At 37.5% G+C, this 16,057-nt stretch overlaps 1 long non-coding RNA gene across 2 annotated transcripts in view; it reads right to left on the bottom strand.

Annotated features, from left to right (window-relative positions):
* Nucleotides 1-11,789, bottom strand: part of LOC132712359 (uncharacterized) — a 43,291-nt gene extending 31,502 nt beyond the window's left edge. Inside the window, exons 1-3 of one of the 2 annotated variants that reach the window (XR_009623027.2) lie at nucleotides 10,376-11,789; nucleotides 9,415-9,661; nucleotides 8,579-8,722 (exon numbers count right to left, since the gene is read on the bottom strand). This is a non-coding gene — a long non-coding RNA (uncharacterized LOC132712359). Of the gene's footprint in view, nucleotides 1-6,942; nucleotides 8,723-9,414; nucleotides 9,662-10,375 lie in introns of those variants that run through there. The other variant, XR_009623026.2, reaches the window with a different exon arrangement.
* Nucleotides 11,790-16,057: the final 4,268 nt, after the last annotated feature.

Here is a 16,057-nt window from a genome sequence, read left to right on the forward strand (position 1 = left end):
CATTAGAGATGCATTGTAAAAACAGAAGTTCCTGTGCTATCAATCCTAACAATAGAGGAAAAAATTGCATGGGTAAGACATACCATGACATTGTTGTCCTGGAAACAAAAGGAGCTTTGGACTAAACTATTCTGCAATCCTCATATATTTTCCAGACACCTGGAGCCAAGATTAAGAATGATGGTGAGTAAGCAATTCCACATTTAAGCTCCAGGCAGGACATCAAAGCCCAGAAGCTTTCATCTTCATTAGCCACGATCAAATGTGACATGTCTTTTATCAACCTACATCCTCTAATATTCACTTTATTAAAAAAAGAAAGTCCATCATGCCAAACCTCATAATGGGATTGGCAAGGAAAGAAAGTTAATTTATTTGACCAAAGAGGCAAGGGGGAGGTGAGAGGTATGAAATGTTGCTTTCTTCCTGCCTCCTGTAGTTAGCATCTTTTCAAGAAAGATGTATTGTATGACATACAAGCTCTGAGGTGACAGTGAACATGAAACAGTGCTAGGAAAATGAAACCAACAAGACAGATCTTTGGAGTCCTTGGTGCTCACTGAATTTGGTTGCTTGCTTGCAGATGTTTCATTCCCCGACTGGGAAACATTGCTGCAAACAAATAATCAAGATCAGAGAACAACAAGAACTCCACAGTTCTATACTGAGCTACAGATATTCTGTCCTATTGGAAACATAGATTTATTGGCAGCTTCTCAATCTCTCAAACCAATAAAATGAAATTGCACCCAGAAGCAGAGAATAAGACTTGGCTCATAAGTGGCATGCAAACATAATCCCCTGCACATAATTTGGGTTTCGATATCTCCACTAGAAAGGGAGTTATCAAATCCCACGTAAAGATGGGACATCCTTTCCTATGGATTGGGAAGTCATGACTGTGTCATATCGGGCTAAGATGGAACAATAGCAATAGCACTTAGACTTATATATTGCTTCACAGTGCTTTACAGCCCTCTCTACATGATTTACAAAGTCAACATATTGCCCCCAACAATCTGGGTCCTCATTTTACTGACTTCGGAAGGATGGAAGGCTGAGTCAACCTTGAGTCAGTGAGATATGAACTGCCAAACTGCTGGCAATTGGCAGTCACTAGACTGCCAATACTGCATTCTAACCACTGTGCCACCATGCCTCATATAAACTGAGTTTTTTTTTTTAATTTGATTTATATGCCACCCTTCTCCGGAGACTCAAGGCGGCTTACAATGCGTTAAGCAATAGCCTTCATACTTTTGTATATTTATACAAAGTCAGCTTATTGCCCCCACAAACTGGGTCCTCAATTTACCTACCTTAGAAAGGATGGAAGGCTGAGTCAACCTTGAGCCTGGGGAGATTCGAACTAGCAGTAATTGCAGGCAGCTGGATGATAATAACAGGCTATTAGTCTGCTGCGCCACCAGGCTCTCTCTTCTGGCAATAGGACAGCTGTGCACCTTTCCTTAAAAAATTAATTTATTTGAAACAAACTCCTACATCAAGACTCACATTTTCATAAAATTCATGATGCCATTTTCTAGTGAGAAAATATGCCTTTGTATATTAAACTAAGATACAAAAATTGTAAGTTACACTAAGATTTTTTTTTAAAGACAGCCTTTATTAGGCTACCCCCAAAACAGGCTGAAACAGAAATAATCTGATTTCTCCAGAGTGTTTTGAAGCTTAAACCTGATCAATCTCTCCACCACTTTCCTAAAGAGAAATATGTAAAAAAAAGAGTCAGACAAGACGAGATGCCTCCAAACTAATAAAAGAGGCCAGGATTTAAATTTAGATTTGTTATTCACCAACAGCGAACAAATCAAACTCCCCCTCTCAAGGTCACTCAGCTTATAATCATCCATGTCAAAATTGCTTTGCACGGATTCATAGATTGCTCTATTCCTTAATTTTAAACATCCATCCATGACTTCCCATATGGGCAGACAAGGGTATCAGACAAAGGTGCACGTTGGCATCTTCATGATTTAATTTGCTCATTAATTCTCTTGTAGCCAAACTGAAATCTCCAGCTATTCATCCCCCATAATTGTAGTAGGTATATTTCAATCTTCTCCATGTAATTGTGAGAAGATGTAATATTTCCCTCGCAGGCAGAGATCAGTTTGAGGGAAACACTTACTACAATACTCTTATTAAGTAATGCCATGAAGAAAGATTTGAAAACTTTTTTAAAAAATTAAGATTTACCAAACATCCTAACACCCAGCAACCATTGGATAGTACAAATTTGGTCCTTGAAATATTTAGTTATTGCTCTACATACCCCTGGCAAATACAATGCTATGTTTTGCATAACAGAATTGTGTTATACTCAAGACTCAAAATACTGCTTCAGCTCTTCAGACCTTCTATTCCACAAAAGGACTTAATATATATGTCAGGTTTTCAGGCTGTCTTCAAATAAATTGCATCGCAAACAAAGTCTTTTATAAAACAAACTTCCATTTTATTAAGCACAGCACTTTTTACACCGACTTGTTGCAGCTGGCACTGACGTGCTGACCCAAAACCTCTCCTCTTCCTTCCCCAACTCCTCTGCATTCATTGGCCATCTTCCCAATCATTCACCCCTAATCTACTGCTCCAATTCAAAGAATTTCCCCCCTCCCATCCATCTCCTAGGGGACATTATCTCCAGAGGAAATAAGTAGGAGAAAGGCAACCGTCCTGTTACAGACGCTTGCGTTCTCCTTCTTATGTCAGCACTAGGATAAATGCATCTTGATGTGCTGACAATATACTCATTACATTACATTTTATGTGGGAGGGCTTGGCCCTCCCACACAAAACTTCTTTTTTGGAGCCCAGTTGTACCCATATAGGTCATTTTCTGCAAGGAAGGCTTCAGTTCCAATTTCTGAAGACTAATTTCCAGGTTCCCCACTGCATATCCAGCAGAGTCCTGCACCATGAAGCTGGTCCTTCCAAAGTAGAAACTTCTGCCTAGTTTTGTATTCTTTCTTATTGGTGCAAACTGTTATTCTTTCCAGCTGGGCTGACTTTTTAGCTCTTCTTGGACTAGGTCACTGTACAAGAAACTAACATCTTTAGGTCTCTCTCTTTGGTAGCTACTGAATGGCCTATGAACTTGTGCTTACCACCCTACATAGAACACTTTGGATTTGGACCTTGTTTGCTCCTACCTAAAATGTCTTTCTCAACAATTTCTCATCCAATCCTACCAGCAAGATATCTTAGTCAAATACCAGTCTCTAAATTTTGGAAGGTTTTCTCTTTGGTTGTCTCTGATGGAAGATGCCAGGGCTTTCATAATTAGTGGTTAACATGAATGGAATTAACTTTCTTGGGGAACTCAATATATGAAAATAGAATCAGCAAAATATCAGAACTTTTTTTTTCATCACTGTGTCATAGATAAGTTAAGTTAGGTGCAGTGATGGGATTCAGCCAGTTTGCACCAGTTTGGGAGAACCGGTTGTTCACTTTCTGAACAGTTTGGTGAACTGGTTGTTGAAAGGAATCATTAGGGCAGAGAACCGGTTGTTAAATTATTTGAATCCCACCACTGGTTAGGTGCCAATCTTATTCAGTGAATACTGACTGGACGGCAAAACACATTGAAAGCTCTGGAACGATGTCTAAATATGATTAGATTTTATTTGCACACCACCCTGAGATATGTATGTGCCTCTCCATAACTTTTCACTCAAAACAGGAAAGTGGGGGACTGATAGGAGATTTTATACTCATATCCCTTCTTCATTTTTATGTCTGATATGACCTGGCTAAAGAAGAGTTTGAAGAGCCACCTGAACTTGCATGAATTTAGGGCTACGTATCTATTGTAAAAAGAATAAAGTTTTTTTAAAAACCTGGGTGAATGAAGGCAACTTTATGTGTCCCAGGATAATGTTGCAGGATCCAATCTGAGTCCATCACCAGGACCAAAGGTTTATTCTTCCAAGCTTTTGGGTTCATACTGGAGTCCATCATCAGGGAACGTCTCTCTCTCCAAAATATGTGCACCGGACTGTTCTACGCATTGTATTTATATGGTTCCTAGTTGGGTGTAGCTTTTAGTTGTTAATTAGGGTGGAACCTTATAGGTGTGGCTGAATTACAGTTCCAGAGATGTTAGCCAAAATGATAATGATACAAAAAGGTTGGAAATTGTAATTTGGCAATATTTGGAGTGACGCACATCCCTGAAGTAGACTTAATTCTGTAGTAGATGCAGTGGTGGGGTTCAGCCAGTTCGCACCACTTCGGGAGAACCGGTTGTTAAGTTTCTGAGCTGTCTGGTGAACCGGTTGTTGGAAGAAATCACTAGGGCAGAGAACCGGTTGTTAAATTACTTGAATCCCACCACTGAGTAGATGATCAGACTGAGCCTGAGGAAGGGGTCAAACATGTCATAAGTCACTAGTCTCTGTGCACCTATAAGAGATTTAAGTCCAGCCCACCTTGAATGCCTGCTTTATCTCCCAAGCATTTCCCTTGATCGTTAGTTAGTCAGTAGAGAGTTTAAGCTTGCATTAAATCTTTACACTCATTTCAACTGCCTGAATCTCCTGATTTCCCTGGCACGTGACAAATTCCCTGAGATTGCTAGAGATCCCTGATAATTCACTGAGAGTAGAGTTGTTTGAAAATATCTGGAGTTTTATCATGCATAGAAAAGTTGTAGCCTCAAAACACAATGGCCTGACTTTTACAGAAATTAAAATCTGAAGTAACTGGAGTCCGATGGAAGACTATTTAAATTTTGGCAGCAGAAGGATTTCCATCAGGTGAAACTGTAAGAAGGTGGGATAATTTATGTGCTTGTTTGTTCCTGTAGGGAAGTTATTCATACATAGTGTGAAATTGGGCTGTTCTTCCTTGAGACATGGATGCTGCCAAGGCCAGATCTGGTGCCAAAGTCTGGACAGGCTGTCTGTACAGTGTTTGCAACATCAAACTAATGCTAATTTTTTGGAATTACCAGCCATCACTTTTAACAAGCTACTCTCTGAGGTACCAGATTCTATCAATTGTTTCAGTTATCTTCTTGAGGATTGGAAGGGGCTCTCTCCTATCGAAAGTCAGTTTAGTTTAATTTATTAGAAACACAAACCAGATCAATATCAGTTCAAAATTAAAACATATAATTCCCATTAGGGAGTCGTGAGAATAAACAGTAATATACTAAACTATGAAAGGTACAGTATGTATGGCTGACTAATTAAAAATGAAAGGATAAAACTAAACGAAGTAATCAGATTCTTTGGCCAAAGTCTAAAAGCTATTTGTGTTATGATAAATGCGGCAAAGAGCAAAACAGTATTTAATTACATTCATTGAGACAGAGTCAGATTGTTCAGACAGCAATTTTTTTCCTCCGTTCAATAGTGTCCAATTTTTAGAGTGCCTAGACAATTCCCTAAAGTTTTCTTGACAAGGTTTTTTTTTCAGGAATTGGGCTCGCCATTGCCTCTTTCCTAGGGCTGAGAGACAGTGACTGGACCAAGTGTCAATGGCGATTTTCAATCATCCAGGTCATGATTGTCCCAAAGATGCTTTTCCAGATGGCAATTGGATGTTCTTGTTTGTTTTTCTTCTTTAAAAATGTCTCTCTTCTCATCCAAGAATCTGGACCAAGGTCACACAGCTGGCTTTGTGCTTAAGAAAGGACTAGAATTCACAATCACCTTGTTTCTAGCCTGATGTTTTAACTACCACACCAAAATGACTGTCCAAACATCAATAAGTAGAGTAGATAAACTGAACCTGACCAAGCAGGATATTTGTTTCCAGCATAAAACAGCATAATGGGAACAATACAATTCAATAAGCGTCAACATCTCAATTGCTCCTGGGCCAGAAAGGCAATGAATGCAAAGATGCCGTGTAACATACCATCCTTGTATCTCTCAATAATGAAGAAAATAAACAAACCCTTTGGGAATTATTTCTCTATTTCTTACTCCTCAGATATTTATTTGTCCCTTATTCTTCCTTGCTAAAATTTGAGTAATGTTTTTGCCTACTCTTTTATTAAAATTCAATGCAGCTGTCAGCAGGAACACTAGCACTGTCAAGGAACACTTGTCTACAGTGTCCTTCAGGACAATTCTTGGCCAACCTATAAAAGAGATACATTACAAATGCTCACAATACCATTAGACAGTCCAGGTTTGTTTTCAACCGTAGGATGAAAAATGTCAATAAAGTAGGATGTTGTCATGGGAAATGAGGGATATTGAAAAGTTTGATCTGGGTCATTTACTCACTAGAGCAGAACAAAAATACTTCCTTGAGACCCTTCTAGGATTGTCTGAAGCTGATTTGACAAAATTCTTTTTCCTAATGGCCCAAGGGGAGGACTGGATTTCACTAAGAAGATTCACTGCCAAAGTTATTCGTTTGAGGAACACAAGAAACGGAAATAGAACACTTGAACCCATTGATGTGTTTATTTCATTTCTAGACAGCTGCCCTTCCAAGGAAGTCAGGTTGGAAAATATAGCTTCTCCTTTCTTCCTGCTTTATGCTTTTGCCCCAAAGTGTCCTCAGGTTATTTTGAGAATTAGTGACTGACCTATGGCAAAATTGGCTGGAAGGCATGGATGATTTTGGGATCATTGCCTTTCTTCTAGAAGTAATTTTTGTAAAAAGAAGAAGAAAAATCTCATTTGTCACAGTTATGCAAATTTTCTTAAATTCTTGTTGAAAGTAAACCAAACAGTTCTCATTATAGGATGAAAAATAAATAATATTCATGTTCAGTTCAATTTATTTTTAGATTTTTTTTATTGGCCAAGTGTGATTGGACACACAAGGAATTTGTCTTGGTGCACATGCTCTCAGTGTACATAAAAGAAATGTTCATCAAGAATCCTAAGGTACAACACTTAATGATAGTCATAGGGTACAAATAAGCAATCAAGAAACAATATCAATATAAATTGTAAGGACCCAAGCAACAAAATTATAGTCATACAGTCATAAGTGGAAGGAGATGGGTGATGGGAACAATGAGAAGATTAATAGTAGTTCAGACTTAGTAAATAGTTTGACAATGTTGAGGGAATTATTTGTTTAGCAGAGTGATAGCATTCAGGAAAAAAACTGTTCTTGTGTCTAGTTGTTCTGGTGTGCAGTGCTCTATACTGTCGTTTTGAGGGTAGGAGTTGAAACAATTTATGTCCAGGATGCGAGGGGTCTGTAAATATTTTTACAGCCTTCTTTTTGACTCGTGCAGTTCAATGTAACTTACCTCCAAATAAGCATATACATAAGGGTAAACACTTCACCATGAACAACACTTTAAAAAATTAAGTTTTGCTGAACTGAACTATGGTTTTAGATGTACCAAACCAAGAGAAAGCAAAAGAGGCAGAAAAAAAAAAAAGAAGAAAATTAATATCTTGCTCCTGTGGGATATCTATTGCTTCTCTAAGACTTCCCCCACCCCCTATCCTTAGAACAATTATATACTAATCCTTTAACATGTTTGCTTATTTGATTAAATAATATGGGAGTTGCTGCTGGGTAAATATGCAGAACTAGTGCACTAAAATTCACTAAAAAAAACCTCACAGCATTAAAAATTAAGGGATTCAGCTGCTGGATATCTTGCAGTCATGCAGAACAATCTTAGCAGTGTATTTTCTGCTTGTGGTACAAGAAATGTTATTACAACTGTCAACATTTTTTGTTAGAAATTGTAGTTGCTTTGTTAACTCTAAGTACTATGACAAGTGACTGATAGACATGTCAGAATGGCACTATCTCCTGGAATAGAAACTTCAGGAAGAAGAGAAGAAATGGCTACTTCTCTTCTAACTTCTTCATCATTCCTGACCGCTTGCCAGATAGATAGATAATCGGTTGGGGCTTGTTCCTGGACAGTCCTGCCTTTTTACAATACTTCATTCTTGCAACAAGGTTCAGAAAAGACAGTATATATAATAGCAGTATTGCTTCTGCACAAATGCATCCAAATAGTTGCACAACCTCTAATCTCTTCCCAGAGGAGACTCCAGTCAACCTTAAAATAGATTATGCAGAAAACTAGTAAATAGCATAGATTTGTGGATAAAACCAAGCAATCAATCCATGTAAACTAACAATCTGCTTACAAATAGGACAGTATCCAAAAATACCATAAAAAACAGCTGAAAAACAAGTGTTGCAGTGAACTAAACCAGATACTCTAAAATAAAATTGCAATCACACAAGCATTTACCAAAGACAAACTATTGCTTGATGCACTTTTGATCAGAAGATCAGATACCCTCACAATGAATAATTTCACAAAGTCAGTGTAAATAGATGCTCCCTAGATCCACTGGACCAAGTCTCAGTTCTCTTCAATTCATGGTAAAGTACTTCTCCCAGCAACCTTTGGTACTATGCAAATACAACACAAATGCAACCATTTGACTCTGTTCCCAGGTGACTAGCTTGATCCACTGGACAAATTTTCATTCCTCTTCCATTCACAGTGAGCTACTTCTCTCAGAAACCTCTGGTGCTATGCAAATGCAATATAAATTAACAACCATGGCAAAAATGATTTTAAAAAATCAGGAATAATTACCTTAACCATCTTGGAAATTCTGGTCCCAATTGTGATTGTAAGTGGAGGACTATCTGTATACATTTACACAGATCCTTAGGTCATCTGAGTCTTCATTAGGCTAGTTCCATCATGAAGCTTTCATTAATTTTGGAATATATGTACCTTAAGGAATACAAATTTTGTACTTTTTTAAATATAAAAATATAGTCAAAATAATAGATGCCTGACATTTTGAAGGCTTATTATTCCTTTTAGCAGTAGTGACTCAAGATACACTGGTATCTTCTAGAGCTCCAACCAGCAGGGTGAGAATCTATAGCAGTTGGAAATTCTTATCCAACACATTAGATGGGAGAAGATTAATCTACTAATCCTCACTGTACAATCCTATGTAAATTTACTCAGAAATCTACCTTACTGATTTCAAGAGGGTTCACTCCAAGTTATACAGGTACTGGCTGAAAAGTCCAGAGTTCTTCTGAACAGCACTTTTGTATTTTTTCTTTCTGACACTATCCAAATCTTATGTAAGAATTTTACATTTTGCATTATTGCCAGATCATTTTCAACCCTACCCCCAGTATGCAAAAAGGTTTTGCTTTGTAGCACTACTAGGTCCAAATCGCAATGTCACTCACTCTATCATTGATTTAGAATATTGACTAGGGATGCATGAAAAATTGGCCATGTTCCTGTCACTGGCCATGAAATTGCAGAAGTAAGCTAGGTTGTACATTGGCAGCTTTTAAAAAATCCTCTTCTTCTAAACTCACTTTATGTAAGGGGGACTCTGCTCTTCATTTTAAACTGTCAATGAGCACTTAGGCAAAGGAAATTACTTGTTTTTTCCATACACTTAATATACTTGTTGTTGTTGATAGTCGTGAAGTAGTGTCCGATCCATCGCGACCCCATGAACAATGTTCCTCCAGGCCTTCCTTTGCTCTACCATACCCCGTAGTCTATTTAAGCTCACACAGACTGCTTCAGTGACTCCATCCAGCCACCTCGTTCTCTGCTGTCCCCTTCTTCTTTTGCTCAAAATTTCCACTACCGGTTCTCCAGAACCTGTCAGAACCTGCTGAACCTGTCACCCCTGGGCTGGAGGAAAAAAAAAATATCTGTAAATTACCAATGCCTAAAGTAATTCCTAAGTCAAGCAAAATCTTGCTCAGATTCTACAAAGAAACATAGAGGCGTACATTGGCAGAGGAATGCCAAATTAAATCGCAGTTTGCAGAAAAGGCAACAGAAGAGGAAATCCGATGCATAATGAATAGAAAAAGAGAATAAAAGAAGAATTTGGCTACAGCAACATGTTTGGTTGCATCACGACAACTTGTCAAAAAAACAAGGCAAATATTTTGCTGAGGATCTTTTATGGAGGAACAAGGAAGAATTGAGTTTAGGGAAAAAGGGTGATTAAGAATAAGACCTGGAGCAAGAGAAGGAAGCTTATTGTCCTCAGATTTGTTTAACCAGTATATTTTTCCCCCACCCCCATCTGTTTAATCTAGAATAGCAATTTGAATAAAATGACAACTGAACAAAAAATAACGCTGCAGGTTATACCACTTTGCAAGATGAAAGTAAAGAAGAAGGCCTCATCAGGAAAGTACAAAAATAAAGTGAAATAGAAATGTGTTAATGTTAATTTTTAAGCAGCTTGCTTAGTGAATTCTCATTAAGGTAATGGGAAGGAACAGAAGGTGGCAAATAGCTTTGTTTTCTTGGGTTCAAGAATAAAGTAATGAACAGCATGCTAGAAAATAAAGATAACATTAATCCTTCAGAGAAAGCTGATGGCAGACTTACATTAGTCTATACAGGACATTTCTGCGACAACAAATTACAGCAGTGATTTTTGTGTATGGCTATGAAAGCTCGACGTAAGAGTGAGAGAACATTGCTTCAAGATATGAAATTGGAGATGGTTGATAAGAGTTATTGCAAGAAGCACTAAGTGAATCTTGGAAAAATTTATGACTGCTTTTTCACTTGAGGGGATGAAGCAAGAAGTTCACGCATTCGGGGCAAGCAACATGGGCAGAAAACATGAGAAAAATTGTTGATCCTGGGAAAGGTTAGCATAAGTTGAAAAAGAAAAAAACATTAAAAAATAACAGAATAAAACAGAGTTGGAAGGTTTCCTAGTCCAAACCTCTGCTCAAGCAGGAAACCATTTCAGGCAGATCGTTGTCCAATATCTTCTTTAAAACCTCTAGTGTTGGAACATTCACAACTTCTGGAGGTAGGTTGTTCCACTGATTAATTGTTTTCACTGTCAGGAAATTTCCCCTTAGTTCTAGGTTGCTTCTCTCTTTGATTAGTTTCCATCCATTGCTTCTTGTCCTGCCTTCAGGTGCTATGGAGAATAGGTTGAGCCCCTCTTCTTTGTGGCAGCCCCTTAGATGCTGGACAAGATCAAGGGTACCACTGAGTTTTTCTCCTTAAAAAATTCAGTTTGTCTTTGCTTCTCAATATCAATTCATTTCTCCTATATTCTTTTTGTCCTGATCCAAGAGATAATTTTGCTATGGAAGAATCAGAAAGATTAAATATTGTCTCATTAAGCAACATCAGTGTTTTCTAAACCATGTACAAGCAGAATTAACTGTGAACATGCTGATAACAGCATCTCCAAAGATGGCTCATATTAATTGAATCTGATTTATAATTATCTCATAAACTTCAACAAGATGACATGATTATAAGAGCTCGTTGATTCACTTACCATCTTCGTGTTTTGAAGAGTATTAAATATTTTATAGCATGCTTTATCTTTGCATTAATTTGGAGTGCAGTTCATTATCAACAACTGAGCTGATAGGAAATGGATGGAAAAATACGGAAATATTATGAGGTAAGCTATTACCCTGTTCTATACTGTCTACTACTTTAGCCCCAATCTCCAAATTCTGATCTGACTGAGAATGAAGTTACTTAACCTTAATGTAAAATGGTTTTGAGAACCCAAGGGAACAAATGTAATCTTAGCATATTTAATATAATTAAGGGCAGATATTGCTTATCTATAGGAGACTCATTTAATGGAACAGGATAAATCTCTATTAATAAAAAATTGGGTAGGACAGGTCTATCTCACAGATACTTCAACAAAAGCTAAAGTTGTGGCTGTTTTGGTTTCAAAAGGATTCCCAATTGTTACAGACAATTTAAAATGGATTCCCATTATTACAGACATGATTTAAACTTTGTAATATGCTTCCTATTATCAATAAGCAAAAAATAAAATAAGCAAAAAAATGGTAAGAGAACACCTGGCTGAACTTGATGAATACAAATCACTGAGGGCCTGATGGATTACATCCCAGAGTTCTAAAGGAGCAGGCAGATGTCATCTCAGAACCACTGCACACATCATTCAAAAATCCTGGAGCACCAGGGACCTACCAGAGGATTGGAAAAGAGCTGATGTGGTTCCTATCTTTAAAAAAGAAGAAAAAAAGCAGACCCAGGAAACTACAGACCAATCAGCCTAACATCAATACCTGGGAAGATACTAGAAAAGATAATAAAAACAGATTTTTGTTAAAAACAGATCGTGCCAAACCAATCTTATTTCATTTTTCAACATATTGACTAAATTAGTAGACCAGTGAAATACTGTGGACATAATATACTTAGACTTCAACAAGGCATTCGACAAAGTAGACCACAACCTACTTCTTGGTAAGCTAGAAAAAAGTGGGATAGATAGCATCACCATCAGATGGATTTGTAACTGGTTGACAAACTGTACTCAACAAGTAGTCCTTAATGGTACTACATCTACATGGAGGGAAGTAAGCAGTGAGGTACCACAAGGTTCTGTCTTAGGCCCAGTATTCTTCAATATCTTTATAAATGACTTAGCTGAGGGAATAGAAGGGGAATTTACCAAATTTGCAGATGATACTAAGCTGGCAGGGTTAGCTAACACCCTAGAAGATAGGCTCAAGATCCAGATGGATTTTGACAGACTTGAACACTGGACCCTATCTAACAAAATGAAATTCAATGTAGAGAAAAGTCTTACACTTAGGCAAGAAAAACCAACATATAGACTGAACAAAATCAGGCTTAATATCAATAACTGTGAGAAGGATCTTGGAGTCTTAGTGGACAACCAATTAAATATGAGCCAACAGTGTGTGGCGGCAGCCAAAAAAGCCAATACAGTCCTAAATTGCATTACCAGAGGGATCCATTCAAGATCAAGTGAGGTACTAATACCACTCTAGAAAGCCTTAATAGGACCACACCTAGAATACTGCATCCAGTTTTGATCACCACACTATAAAAAAGATGTTAAGACTCTAGAAAGAGTGCAGAGAAGAGCAACCAAGATGATTACTGATAGGGGACTGGAGGCTAAAACATACGATGAACGGTTGCAGGAACTGGGCATGGCTAGTCTAGTGAAGAGAACTAGGAGAGACATGATAGCAGTCTTCCAATATTTGAGGGGCTGCCACAGAGAGGAGGAAGGGGGTCAAGCTATTTTCCAAAGCACCTGAAGGCTACACAAGGAATAATGGAGGGAAACTGAACAAGGAGAGATTCAACCTGGAAATAAGGAGAAATTTTATGACAGTGAGAGCAATCAACCAATGGAACAGAAGTTGCCTTTGGAAGTTGTGGAAGCTTCATCAATGGAGGCTTTCGAGAAGAGATTGGACTGCCATTTGTCAGAAATGGTGTAGGGTCTCCTGCTTAGGCAGGGGGGTGGACTAGATGACCTACAAGGTCCCTTCCCACTCTGTTAATCTATAATCACCCTAGCTATGCTGGCTGGGGAATTCTGGGAGTGGAAGTCCAGACATCTTAAAGGGGCTAAGGCTGAGAAACACTGTTTTAAAGTTACTGTACTTTATAGAGATCTCTCCAGCACAAACAAAAATGGACATTATTGAAGAATTGAGTCTTTTTGATGGGTGAAAACTATATTTCACTCAATGGTAGTTGTGAAACAATATATTTACTCATTGTTTGGACTATGACCTATGTCACCTTCTCCTGCCTAGTGACTTACAGATATATTCAAACAGCAACATTATATATTGTTTAATAAGTGATTATTTCACAACAATTAATAAGAATGGCCTAGATATGCTTGTGATACTAATTCAGATTAAATGCTAATGCAAAAAATGCTGTTTTAGTTTTAAAAGAATATTGCCTTAGCTTTATTCCAGCAATTTTTTCAAGTGGCATCAAGATCTTTAAATAACACCATTGTAAAAACCTTTGAAAGTGTTTATTTTAAATCAGACTTCTGCTTTATATTTTGCAGTCTACAATATTGTTAAATTCTAAAATACTCTCCTGGTTTTAAATTATCTGGTTTTCTTCCAGAATACAATTTATATATTGCATATTCTCTGTTTATCCCTCTCATATTTTTTAACCTTGCACAGAGCAGCACAGAGGCATTACTTGTCGCTGATATTTCCCCCCTCAATGCATTCACATATTCATCCTCTCCATGCCAATAGAGATTTTAATGGATTATTAAATAGTACCCAAAGTACCATGATTCATTTTATGCCTATACAAGTCATAGTCATTTTGAGGTTCTTTCTGCAAAAGATTTACCAATTTGCAAGTATTTTGTTAGACCACCTCAATAACACTCCAAAAAATAATAGCTTTCATGATTATACAGTATATTTCAAAAAAGTAATCTTTTTCAATACTTTTTAATACACTTGACTGGTGCAATTGAAAAGAGAGTAATTGCATTGCACAATGTACTTAGAAAATTGTAAAATCAGTTAGGGAAATGTGTGTGTGTGTGTGTGTGTTGGCTTTGCAAATAATATGAACTCAGTCTTTTTGGCTAGTTTATTTATTTTATTTATTTTATTATTTTTATTTATTTTTATATGCCGCCCTTCTCCAGAGACTCAGGGCAGCTTACAATGCATTAAGCAATAGCCTTCATACTTTTGTATATTTTATACAAAGTCAGCTTATTGCCCTCACAAACCGGGTCCTCATTTTACCCACCTTAGAAAGGATGGAAGGCTGAGTCGACCTTGAGCCTGGTGAGAATTGAACTCGCAGTAATTGCAGGCAGCTGGATGTTAAATGCTGCCTTAGTAGGAGGCATTAGCCTCCTACCCCACTCAGGCTCCTTCACTGTATTATGTAACCCCAGAAAATATATTCACATAATTACTACATTAAGCCTGTTGGGTAAACACTCTCTTTGATTGCTAACTATTGGTCATGGAATGCTGCTGCGTGACATTAACTCACTGGAAAGTCTTGTCCACAAATAGAATTCCACTTAGTGTGTTTCTGTTTCTTATTATTCCCCACAAGAGCAGTCCTGCAAGGTACTGTATGTAGGACTGGGAGAAAGTGACTGTTCTGAAACCTAAAAATGGAATAGAACCTGGATCTCCCCACAGCCAGTCCATAGCATCAGCAATTACACTGTCCCTGGCTTTGTAGGCTGGTAGTATCTTAATAACTGATTATTAATTGGCCTTTTGGAAAAGACGAAGGGTGCAATCATCTTTCTTTCAAATCATAAATAGAATATTTTTGTAACCAGACAAGAAGAGAATCAAAGTAGACTTTTTTTTAAGCCTGGTTTCAATGAAGAGAAAGGTCCATGACTAGAATCTACAATCTATAAAAATTGCCGCTTTCCGTTTCAAAAGAAGGCAACGCTTCAGTAGTTTTTATTGTGAAGTGTACTTGTTTGACCTCACAACAAGCTCTGTGGTTTTGCATAATTCTAATGCAACCAGCAGGGACTTGGAAAAACACAGAAGTTGCATAACTACTGTCATTACTAGAATATTGAAGTGGGGATAGTGGTCCAGTTTGTAAGTGAGGTGAAGACTTCAGGACCATGGAGAGCACTAAATTAATCGCTGCATGGGCAGTTTACTCCTAGCATTAGATATCAATAACAATCTTTTTTTAGGCTAAGTAAATGGCATGTAAAAACAGAGACCTTTATTAAAACTAAAGCAATTACAATTATTTCCTTAGTATTATTATTATTTTTTTTGTCTGTTTGCTTCCTATCGGACTACTTTGAGGTTAGCTTTGGAAGTTCTACCAAGGCTTGGAGGCAAAGGATTTGTCTAGAAACTCTATCATCTTAATTTCTATTACCAATGTAGAATACCTGGCATCCTTTTCTTGTAGATCCTGGCTTCTCTAAGCATACTGGAGAATGCTCCATGAGGTCTTTTTTTTCCAGCCAAGGAATCTGAGGTCCATTTCTTAAAGTCAGAAGGTGTGATATCTTTGGGGTATGGATATCTGGCCTGAATGTGAGATGCTTCAATTTCTCCAGCCTGGACCAAGACATGGACATCTGCTAAAGTGAATCTCTCAAATTTTATGATGACTTATTCAAACTACATACATGTTTAGAAAGCATTCCGTTTAATGCAATATAAAATTAATACCTGTGGTTTGACATTTAAGTCAACTTCCTATGGCCAAAAGAAAAGCCAGAATTTACCATTC

This window comes from Pantherophis guttatus, chromosome 9 (assembly GCF_059756535.1).
Source record: "Pantherophis guttatus breed Tessera chromosome 9, ASM5975653v1, whole genome shotgun sequence".
Taxonomy (NCBI): Eukaryota; Metazoa; Chordata; class Lepidosauria; order Squamata; family Colubridae; genus Pantherophis; species Pantherophis guttatus.